The following is a 10,977-nucleotide window of genomic DNA, read 5'->3' as shown; positions in this document are numbered from 1 at the left end:
ACTTTTATTAATCTAAAATATAACTATTTAAGTTTTTCATTCGAGTCGATAACTGACGGGTTTAAATTATTCTTGATAATTGTTTTCCAATACTTTATAAAAGTTTCAAACTGTTTTCTCAACTATTTAATACGATTTTTATGATTATAAAAAATGCAATGGGGAATCAATACATTTCGGCCATATCTGTTTAGACATAGCCAAAACATCGTTAGCCTTCCTTTGTACCCAATGACGGATCCAGTGGTGTTAATTTTTTTTTTTTTTTTGAGTGGGGGTTGGGGGGTAAAAGTACAAACAAATTTATAACAACAATACTAAATAGTGTACATTAAAAGTAAAATTTTTAAAAACGCATGCTGAAACTTAGGGAAACTACAGGTGCTTGGAGAGGAAATGCTCCCCTTGCCCTCCTGAATCCACTACTGACCTTATACATTAGTCCATCTGTTAAACATTTACAAGAACCAGGATCACGGTTACGATTTTGGTACCTAAAATTAAATTAATATCGGTTGTACATCGTCCATTTCGATCCAGTTGTGACGAACTGCACCAATGACTATCCAACCCTGCAGCACGTTCACAGCATTAGAACTTGTGATCAGTCCGCAACAAATCATTTAGATCCTTCATAATTGTATGAACTCTCTAGACTTTCTGTGGAAGCAAATTATCTGGGAGAATATCAAACATTTTTGAAAGCAGCTGTCAGGATACTGTCATTTTTCCATCTCGTAGTGCGTATAGTGCCTACTGACGGATGACACATACTTTGTGGTAGTGGTGCGGAGAGTAATTTTATAAGGAGGGGCTCGAGAGGCTTTCGGGGAAAGCGCACAGGGAGGGTAAACCGGCTATTCCTTATACTTACTAATGTCGTATAATTGATGATCACAATATATTGTACCTTCCCACTGTTTCAAAAACTACTGAAATTCTTATATATCTACTTATGTCGCATTTCCCCTTTTTGTTTTATTTAACTTCATTGTAACACGTAAAAACCATTAATAATAATCGAAAGTTTACTAACTATAAACATACAAACTGTCCCATTGATAAGCAATCTTTATCAGACACAGTAAATCTAATAGTTTGAAATTTATATTTTTATTTTGTACTACAATAAAATACTATTTTGGAATCTATAGCAGGATGCGTGAGCTATCGATTTACGATATACTTTTTTATGTAATTTTCTTTTCTGTAAAAACTTTTAAATAATGTCCATGTGTCGAAACACATATATGTATATTATGCTCGCACACACTCGTACAAGAAATGTAACTATACATATCTGAAACTTAAAATAAAAATGACAAAACTATTAACGTCATAATTGTCATATGACTAAAAATAATATTTTTAATTCAATTAGAACAGTTCATATATTTATTTACTATTTTTTTTTTTTGTTTGGCAAGTAAATAAAAACGTATAATTTATCGGAATATTTTCGGGTGTAAGCAGTTGTTTGGCAGAATTTAGACATCCGATGGTGCCGTGTCCGTTTTCAACGGTTTGTCAGATTTATATAATGCGATACTCAGAAATGTAAAAAAAACAACAATGCTCACTGTGTATGTAATTAAATATCTTGGTAGGTTAGACTACACGTTTTAGCTTAAATCCAACTTATAATACAGGTACCTAAACAGTTATATCTATTAATATTGTCGAATTCAAAACTATTGATAATTAAAAGCCTCAAAGCATACTAGAATTTGACAAAATAATACATTTGGTATTTTATAATTAAAGTCATAATATACATAATCTATATTATAATGTTTATTAAGACATCTGAATATTATTTAAGAAATTCGATTGAAAACAATAAACACACCAATACACTTACTTATCCTAATTATATTATGTTAAGATGCGTATGATAAAAATTATTAAACTAAATACGCCTTTTACACTACAATCATTTTAGTTTCAAATGTATGATCGAAAACGTTGCCGGTTGCTCCTAAAGTATACACATTAGGAAAATAAACGTGTTTTAGTATAATCTGTTACCTATCTTACTAATGCCGAATAATGTAATTTAGACCGCAGTGCCATTAGTGGTAATAAATTATCTGAACTCATTTTCACGAAGTATACATCTAGGTTCTAGTTAACCACTATAATTTATTATTTTCTATCGACGCAACACGACAAAAGTTTATTTCTTACGAAACATAAGTTTTCAGAAACGCTGAGTGTATTATGTAAAACTAAATAGAGTACTGACGTCTCTTAAAGCATTATAGAACATTAAACATTTTTTTTTTTAAATCACAGGTATTTCAAATTAACTAACCGTTAAAATTGGTTATAAACAATTTCGAATTGAAAAATAATTTGACAATTTTAATGAATTAATATTTTTTAAATAAATTAGGTAGTAGTTTTCTAATTATATGTAGTTAAGAAATAATTGTATGGGCCTCATTTAAAAGTATTATGCAAGCCATATGGCCGGAGTCAAATCAACAAAATTAGTAACAGATGATTAACTCAACATGGGCACTCGGTTTTTTTTTCTAATAGACGAATTAAAATTAAACTTTATAAGTTTAACACCAAGTAAAATAGTAACACATAATTTTAGTTTATTCGGTTATGCTATTTAATATGAACTAACTATTAACTAACTTAACCCTTAACCCTTAACCCCTAAGGTGCACATATATTACCTACCTATAGCAATGTAAATCTAAGAAATTTTCACCTTCTGTATACATATTTTGAAATACAAATAATTTTCTCCATCTTGTGAAAAATAAAAAAGCCCTCATATAGAGAAGTATATAAACAGCTTGAGCAATACTAAGTACTATTATACCACATGAATTAATTAAAATATTGAAATGTATGCCTTTGTTCCTTTTATTTTTTGGTAAATTATTTATGCGATCGAGTACCTATTTAATACAATGTAAATGATGCCATAGCCAAAAAGAATCATCGTGAAAAAAATGTTGATTAAATAAACAATAAAGCTAAGTGTCAAAAACTGAAAAATAACTATTCATCTATTATTGTGTTCGTCTGAAATTTTCAACACAACATGTGTAAACTAGATAAATTTAACTTTTAAATAACATACAATGATTTTGAAGACACGAATGTTTTAGGTTAAGGCCAAGAGACGATATAAGAACAAGAACATTGTATTCAGATGCAATAATAATGGGTGGTAAAATTATTTCTATTTTTAATACATATAAAATTGTGTGATTATTATTTTATATAATTGTACGTGATAAATACATATAATGGTAGCAATAGGATATACTTTAGTGATTTTGTGCATTTTGAAAATGTAACCGAAAATGGTTCAAATCGATTTAAAAACATACAATATAAAATAAATAGTTTGTGCATTGAATATTAAATAAACCTAAAAGTCGGATTTAATAAGCAATCATTGTGTATTTTTACCGCAGATTAAAAATAACAACTCACATCCTTTTATCCTTTCAATTAAATTACATGTTTCTACCGCCACATGTGTTCCGTTTGAAATTATATAATAAATACTAGTTAAATTCTCCAAAAATAAAAACTAATAAGTATTTGCATAACTTATTGGTCATCAACACATATAACATAATTGTAATAGTTCAATGCAATAACTAATAGGTATAATACTTATATGAAAAGTATTGATCACAATCTTATTAAATAGTCAATTATTGTTTATACGATTGCTTTTTTGATATACCTTTTAATAATGAATAATAATGATATAAATAATATAAAAATAATTATAATTTACAATTAAAAAAACTGATTTTATATAATTCACTCTTTTCACGTTAAAGTACCTCCGCTGCGAGGCCTTTTCTTTCTGTCTTTTTCCATTTCATAATTTATTAATTTTATCACTTAAGCTTATATTTTTAATTGAAACAGATGACATAGTATAGAATTTTGAGGAGAAAAAATGTAATTCCATGGCCATTTAAGGAAGTACCACAGAACTTTATAAAGTAAAGTGTTATGCTCAGAAGTTTTTAACATGGCATTGTTACGATGTTATTGTGCATTTGTTTCCCAATGTATTTAACATAATAAAGTAAATAATTAATGATTGAATTAACTATTTATAAATTAAAAGAAGTACCTACTTGTCCAATATGTCACTTGTTGTTATAATAATAATTGTTGACTAATTACATTTTTCAAAATTAATTAATAATCTTTGAATCCTATTTGTAAACTACGACTATTCAATGTCATAATAATATTATCATCTATCATCATAATGTTGCAGATGTTATTATTTTTATAATTATTAACATTCGTATTTTCAGTCTAATAGGGTTACATTATAATTTGGAAAATTAATTTCACATTTGAAACTTTCATATTATAAACTAGTCCAATTATTTGTTTTTTAATTTGATGCCAATACACATAAAGTAAAGTAATCAAAATACACCTAATATATAAGTATTATAAAGGAGAACACTCAGTGTTTACTTCATCAATACATAATTTGTTTAGGTAATTTTTCAACTCAAAATATTTTCGTGGGTTGGTACATTCATTTATGCAAAATAGAATTTTTATTCATTGTATATATATTGTTTTAAAATTGTAAACAGCCAATTTATATACCCGAATTTTGTAAGAAAATATAAAATTCAAATTATATTTTCATTAAATATGCATTGTGGTATGCATTTCAAATTTATGAAAATATTTTATTACCTGTATTACCTAATTTAGATTTAAAAAGCATAACCAAATAACTCATTATGAATACTTGGATGGACTTAGTGATGCAATAAACTCGACTTTTAATTTAATTTTATAAGAATGACTACAAATCAAATCAATTGTGCTATGACCGTAGACTACACTGTTCAAACTACAATAAAGTAATTTTTAATAACACAAAATAATAAGAATAATTTAACATGGCATGATACTGTTGTGAACATTTCAAAAAACATAAGTTAGAAATATATTGATTGTAACAGCTACGCAGAAGAGACACGCCGTCCATAGGATTTTCTTATGTGTAATACTCTATGACCATTTTAATTTATAGCATATTAGATTTATTGGGAAATTTCTAATTCAATGGCGTTTAAGACGTTTGAATAAAGTCGTATGGCAACGGCATATATAGACCGCATTGCTTACTTAACTTTTGATCCGTAAAATTTATCTTTTACGAGTCATCTTCGTCATCTATATGTCGAAATTCGGAATTTTCAGTATGCGCGCAAACTTAATACAGTCAAATTTAAGAATTAGTTATTAAGTGGGCGTGATAGACGTTAACTGAAACTTACAAGAGTTTTGATTTGTGAACTTTAAACAAAAGTTTGAATCTCGGAAGTAGATTTATGTGACCTTTAAGAGTTCAAAGAGATTTTTTTCATTAAAGTTGCAAAATTCGCTTTACAACATAAGTAGTTATTTTCACCAGTCGATATTTAAATACAGTAAATTAAATAATATGAATACATTTTAAATGCAAATATAAATAAATCAAATAATAATTCCTTGATCCGTAATAATATATTCTATAATAAGCTTTGCATCCATGTATATTTTAAATGCATGGTGATAGTGCAATTTCCTATAATAACAATCTATATCCGGCCGTGGCTGTCGAAAAATAAATATATATATTTTTAATTTTAGTCACGGTTATTACTTAAAACTTACTATAGATAATAGAAGAACACTTTATTTAGATATATACGGTAGGTACACCTAATAGTTTTATTTTTTGTTTACTTAAACTATAGGTACCTACAACTATAAAGTACATATTATTAATCAATGAAATATTGTATTTTTAAGAAGATTTTAATACAATTTTTTATTTTAACAATTAACGTATTGTTATTACTTTTAAGATGTAAGTAATATGTACACTATTATTAAATCTAAGTACTGTAATATGTATTAAGGAAAAAACGACTGTGACTTTTCAATTAGAGTGATGAATAATAAGTTTTAATGATTATTAAATAAACATAAATACATTTTAATATTTTCATGATAAAAAAAATCAATGAAATCACTTAAAAATAAAAAAGGAAATTCTGAGAAAAATTGAAGATGCTACAAAATTAATTGTGAGTATATCAATTTTAAAATGTCAGATCTTAATTCCCCGACATTTCAGTATTTGCAGTTCGTGATTTTTTGCATCAAGCCGACGATTATATACTTAGGTATGTAACAATTCAATACTTTATTTATTAAATCGTATTACTATTTTATTGCCCTTTTTAATATAAGTATGCACTATGTCTAATTAGTTAAATTAACAATAGCATGTTTGAAGTATATGGGATAAAATAAATATTAGCAAAGTATAAATATTGATAAACTAAACAGTGTTTGTCCATATGGACATATTCATATAATTAATCAGGTTATATTGATTCTGATCATCAGACGTTGGTTACCGAAACTTTTAATTATTATAAGTATTAATTACCTATTTAATTTATAAACTAAGTTTCAAACAATTTCAAACAACAAATTTATTTTTTCATTCATTTATTGAAAATCTAACAAGAACACACTTTAATTATTATAACGCAATAACGCATGGTGTATTGGCTTCCCGTACATAGCAAATCAGTACGATTTTTCTACAGGTAGTTATGTTATTGTATGATTTACAACATATTGCATTATTTTTTGTTTTTTTTATGGTAAAACATTTACGCATTGCTCGATGCTCAGAGATGTGGTTGTATACTAATTAATACATTAATTCAATTTATTTTTATCAACAAACAATAACAACCATTAATCATTTCCATTTATTTAGAGAAAAATTGTTCAATGTAAAACATTCTCCATCTATTTATTACATATTTTGTTCCTATTTACATTTCGTTTCAGACTGAAATTCTATATCTACTCCTCTAATTTCCTCCTATCAACGGTTCTAAACAATATTCTTCTTACTAAAAGACCATAAATATTTAATTTATATCTGTTTATGGGATTTTATTGAAACCATAAGATTTTTTTTAAGGGAAAAGTTACTTCGGTTCCACCAGTACAAGTAGCTATAGACAATACCTATCGATTTTTCCAGTTATTTTCGAACTAGAAAAATCGGAGATAATCAATAATACATTTTAATTACGAGGATTCTATTCGTCCAAAATAACTAAAATCCAGGAACTTTAAAGAAATACAAATTTTAACTTTAAAATTACTTTTTACCATAAATGGTTTAAACTTTTGAATTATTTAATCTAAACAAAAAAATATAATCCTCGACAGTTATAAGCTCTGTAATCAGTATTATTTTTCTTATTTCAAATGTTGAGATTTTAAGACTATTTTAATAAACAGTCAAATTTGACAGCCAATTATAAGTTGACATTTTTATTGGAGTTAATGAAAACATTTAATTTCAAAATAAATGTCATTTTTTTTTTTTTTTTGACCAACAAGTAAGTATACTTTATAACAGTTATTAATAATTATTAAATTTGTATTTTAGTTGGAAGTTTTCTTTAATCCAAAAAAAAGGACCAGATTATAAAAAATCATAAAAATAACTCTAAAGATATTTTTATACTTTACAAACATTTATACGAGTATTTATATATATTTTTTATGTATAATATATATTATACATTATATTATACGAATATTTAGGAAACATAATATGTATGCATTTTTTTCTATTCTACTTAGGTATAAGTGTTTAACTATATAAGTTTTTAAAAATTAATTAAGAAAACAAAAAAATACGCATGGACTGTCTTCATTAGTGATACAACTTTCATTAACTTTTTAATTAATTTCAAACTATTTTTTGTAATTTATAATGCCACGTATTCTAAATCAACATAATTCCATTTACAATAAATTACCAATTAGCAATCAATGTAATCCTATTCAGTTGCTTACAACAAAAATAAGAAAAGTAATATATTTTCAAATAGGTACATCAGAACATTACCCTTAACACTTTTGAATTTTCTCCCCCCCCCCAAAAAAACGGGTTTTTTTTTTAAATTTAATTTGTATTGAATAATAGCTATTATATTCAAAACAATGGAAATTCGATTGAATCCAAAATTCCAAAGTCATAAATATATAAAGGATTTTAACCCGTCGTTGGTCGCGTCTTTTTTTTGTTCTCTTTAAGTCGAGTGTCTAGAGATTTTCTCACTTTTTTAATATGTCATAATATAATATGTTCTAAACAGCCTAAATACATTGCTTATGTAATTTGCATTAACTATTCTATTAAGAGCACTTAAAAACTATATATATTTCAGTATTTATATTTTCTTTTATACAAAATATTTTTATTCCTATTTTTAGCTTAAATGTAACCGAAAAGGTAAGGATAACTACTAGGCAATAATCCTATGTAAAAACAGTGGTGACCAAAATGATACCGTTGTGAGAGAATATTTCATCACTCGACCAATGACGGGTTAAAAATAATAAATGTATAAAATATAACTGTCAGAACCTATGTCAGAACTGTTGAACAATTAACAATAATTAACATAATGAGTTATAGTTAGCTAATTACATGTTTATATTTGTAATAATAAATTATTGATGAAAGTTAATACATTAATATCAAAATATATCATGTTGTCTAAATTCACATAAAATTAATATAAAGACCGTTTAGGTTAAAAGTTACAATATTTAAATGATACTAGCAGTATAATATATTATACTATATATACATATGAAACTGAGGATTATTAATAACTTGTATAACTGTACTATTATGAAAATGTGTACAATCAAAGTCACTGTCGAGTTATAGATTGAACTCAGTCAGGAAGTCAAGCTTCGTTGCATACGTAAGCTTAAATAGTACACTGTTTTACTATTCAAAAAATATTGGCTTACACGTCAACACCTGCAGATGTGGTTTTCATTTTAAATAGATTTGTATAATCCAGGAAAAAATTACACAGTATTCTTTTTATAGTTTGTTTTTAAATTATGCTAGCAGGGACAAGGGAATCTAAATAATTACGAACTCATTTTTACGCAAAGCAGAATTCAATTAAAAGCAAAGAAAGAAATGTGAATAATGTTGATGATAAGAAAACAAAGAGTTACGATAAAAAACTATTTTCAATCAGCATCATTAATGCGCAAGTGTTAACAATTTCGCGTAAATTAATATCGTTGTTAACTATATATTTTTTTTTTTTGAGAACTTGTTACGACTTATCTTAGAATCAGCTGTCATCCACACAAACCGTAGTATATTTATATTTTACATCAACATAAACTCTAACATTATTAATTTTTCTTTGTCCACGATGAACATTCACCATGCAGAAATTCATAAAAAAAGCCGTCTTTTGATTGTGGTTTCTCATTGTTATGGACATTATATTATTTATTTCTGAAATCAGATCTCAACAGTTTTATACCAGAACTATCGTATTTCTGGCGATGGACGTAAAACCACGTTGTTGCTCTCCGATAACATTTTTAAAAGCAATCAAAATGTGCAGTATTATCCAGTAGATGCACTTAATATAATATTAAGCCTGTTATATTTTGTTACATGGATTATATTACCAGATTTAAAAACTCTATTTAATTTTACGCTCTAAGATAAAATACAGATGTCAAATAATAACAGAAATATAGACAACGATAAAGGCACAGCGTGTAAACCAAATGCTTGAAAAAGAGAGTAATACAACAGGACTTAATCGTGAAGTGTAACTATACCTATTCAAGTCACGAAGCCAAATTGAAACAAAAATGTGATAAATTCGCTGTTAAGCAAAAACAAAATGTCCATCGTCTCCATTAACTCAAAATTAAAAATTCGTTTCATACCCTAGGAGAACCCATCATAATATTCCACACAAGATTTCTGAGAAAGTTTTTAATTATACACTTTGGTTATCAGAAAACAATAAAATAAAACACCATACGTCATTAAAGTTATTATTACTTTTATGACCTCGAACTACGAATCTATAATAAATATGGCGTAACATATACATATTATAAATACGTGAGTGACAAGTTTTTTTTAAATAATTCTTCAGTCCATCGAACAACATAACCATTTACAGACTGACCCTTTTTTTCCTTAACTTGATTTCGATTAAAATAAAATAACCATCGATATAAATATGAACAATGACCATTGGACATTCTTGAATTATACGGCTTACAAAAAGGTAAATCAATAAATTAATATTTAATAAATAATTGCTTTTGACGTGATATTTACTTTTGAACGTTTGATTTATTACTTGATAGATTTGAATACTTAGGTTAAGTTAATCAACATGTTACTGTTAGAAGATAATAAAAGGTATTTTAATTATAAATATTACTTAAATGTAAAATTCAAAACATTTTTCCCAAGTAATATCCAGATAATCTGAAGAGTTCCTGTTTTGAATGGAAGGTATTATCAAAATTGTTGACACAACTTAAATAATAGATTAATAATTTAATGGTCAAAATCCATAGGAATGTACATATTTGTGTAGGTATATCGTATGTATATACAGCAACTTGTTGGGTTACACATAGGTGCATTTATTTTCAACTTAATAAAATCATAACCAGGCGTGCGTAAAGGGGGGTCACGGGGACATGTTCCCCAACCATACATATTTAGGGGGGGGGGGCACTAAAAAGTGTATTCAAAATATATTATAGACATGACTTTAAATTTAAAAAAAAATATATATATATTATGACTGTTTCACATGATCCGTATAAAACGAGTACAATGACTAGCGTTGAATACTAAAAATTAATTAACATACCCAATTTAATCCATTTATCCATGTGCTGTCTGTCAGTCTCGTTTTAATTTATTTTCATAGCTAAAGTGTCATAACTACCTATTCAAAATGTATAACTATTACGTTTTTTGAAATTGTACAAGATATTTTTAATTATTTCTGTGGGGCAAACAAATCATTGAACAATTCCAATGGATTAAACATTTTTAAACATCACAGT

The sequence above is a fragment of the Myzus persicae genome, unplaced genomic scaffold, assembly GCF_001856785.1.
Source record: "Myzus persicae strain clone G006 unplaced genomic scaffold, MPER_G0061.0, whole genome shotgun sequence".
Classification (NCBI taxonomy): domain Eukaryota; kingdom Metazoa; phylum Arthropoda; class Insecta; order Hemiptera; family Aphididae; genus Myzus; species Myzus persicae.
This window is presented reverse-complemented; position numbering follows the sequence as displayed.